Genomic DNA, 2,440 nt, shown 5'->3' on the forward strand with positions numbered 1-2,440 from the left:
TCATTGCTGTTGGCCAAAAACAATTATGACGTTTGTTCTTAAATCATTTCATAAAGACTGAAATCAAAACAGGGATTTAACAGAAGATGTACTTGGCCACATGCAGTTCTAGTAGATGTCAAAATCTGAGCAAAGCTGAACCAGAAGGAGAACTTTAGGTAATTATTCCTATGGATTTTCAAAAAGGGAAAGTGTTCAGACATTTATATTTGATTTGTGTTACCATCAAGATCATTTAATTGCATGCAGCAAGCTGTGATTCACTGGTGTGCAAGATGAAACTCTATAGGGAGAGGCAAGTGAGAGACACACACCAGCTCTTGGAATGCTAGAATGATAGAGGATGGCATGTAAGTGGCACAGGTGATGATCATGTTTTTCCACATTTATCTCTCATATTATCCTATGCTAACAAAAACAAGTGATACTGAAATTAGCCCTAGGAAGCAAATCAAGCTTTTCCCACATCTCATTCAGAAAAGTCTGAAGATTATCATTATTATTTTTGCTCATAAAAACAAGGTCAGAAAAAAATGACTGAACCTAAATGAAATTAATTTGTAGAAATAACGGCTAATGCAAAGGACTTCTTTTGCCCAGTGCATAAACTGTTAAGTAACAGAGGGGAGAAGAGGGCAAAAGAAGTGATTTCCACATTTTTTTTTTTTTAACCTTTTGAAAATCTGCATTGTTTTTTCCAATGACAGAGAGGTTAGTGACCAGGAAAATGATCACAGCCAACTGCTTAATGTTTGGCTGCAGTAGAAGCAACAGCAAATTTTGATGATTAACTGAACAGGTAAAGTTAAGCACATGCTTAACTCGTTTTTTTACCCCAAGGACTTATCCTGGGAAAACTAAATTACATTAAGTATTAACAATGTTTAATAAAATTAATTTTCTTGCTCCTTGGTGACATTTCAGAACTGTTCCCTGTCATAGAAGGCCTAAAAGTTTCTGGTTTTGCTTTGAGATGTGCTACAAACCATGTAAGAATACAAGGATGTTTCCATCATAGAAACAGGTTTACCTCACTGATGCACAAAACTAAATGCTGAAGCTTAATCAACAAGAAATAAAGATAGTGTAAACTTCTGAATTAGTGAGGTTTCCAACAGATGAAATACATATTTTTTCCTTTAACTGCATTTTGTGTGAAGAGCCAGGAACACACTGCAAATTTCTGTCAGCCACTAACCTGTGGGAGAATTTAACTATAATTTCTAGGTCAAAAAAGAAAAAAAGTTTAACTATGTAAACAACATGAAATATAGTCTGAGAAGTTGATTTTAAAGATTTATTTTCCTAATGCATCTCCTAAAATCCTCAAATCACCAGCTAATTCATCTAAACCGTGGCATGAACCTTCGTATTCTGATAGGCAATAAGAGTTTTGTTCAAGAACTACACAGTAAATGACTAGAAAAACAAAGACTTAGTGCACATTAATGATAAGCATGGCTAATAGACAGGAATGTTCGGCAAGGCATGAAGGAAACCTCGTAGCCATAAGGACTTTGAACAGCTGTATGCAACAACGTAGGCACCTTTTTCACTGACACATGCGGAGAGCCTGAGCAGCACTCCTACAGGTATTTAAATCTGATATGAACCTTGAACAACCTGTGACATCTGACTTCCCTGCAAGGCATCAAGTATTTACTCTGTATCGTAAAGCACTAAGGGTTCATCCTTCCATCCCAATCACGGGTGAAGTTCGGAAGCATAAGGGCTTGCAAGCAGAACTCGAGACTGTCGGTGGCTGTGTCCTGCTCTCGTCCTGCGTCTGGATGCAGGTGTGGGCGCACGCAGGACACACTGCAGCATGATGTGGTCTCAGTGCCAGGAGACAGAGGAAAGAGCTCCCGCAAAGTGGGGCCTCAGGCAACGAGAGCTTTGATTATTGCTACGGCTGGCCAAGAAAATAGCATTAACACTTGCACTGGCTGTACTAACGGGGTGCTTGCTGCCTCAGAAGATAAAACAGTGACAGTAAGTTACTATTGCTAAAGAAGGCATTGTATTATGCTATAGTCAGTAGAAAACAGTAACGGTAACTCATCCCTGCTAAGAACAGAAATAAGACAACACTACCTGAAGAGTTATTACAGATCTTACTTCTCGCCTACTCTTACAAGATCTGAGTTGTTAGAAACACACACAAAAATATTTGTATGTAAATATTCACACATGACAGAAATATAGAACTGTCACCTGACACAGACGAGAATTATGAATCAGCAGAAGAGTGTATTTTAAGCAAACTTCATATGGTAGGTCCTCTCTCATAGAATCATTAAGGTTGGAAAAGACCTCTAAGATCATCGAGTCCAACCATCAACCCAACAACACCATGCCCACTAAACCATGTCCCTAAGTGCCACATCTACACGTCTTTTAAATACTTCCAGGGATGGTGACTCCACCACTTCCCTGGGCA

This window comes from Pygoscelis adeliae, unplaced genomic scaffold (genome assembly GCF_000699105.1).
Source record: "Pygoscelis adeliae isolate BGI_AS28 unplaced genomic scaffold, ASM69910v1 Scaffold14, whole genome shotgun sequence".
NCBI classification, from domain to species: domain Eukaryota; kingdom Metazoa; phylum Chordata; class Aves; order Sphenisciformes; family Spheniscidae; genus Pygoscelis; species Pygoscelis adeliae.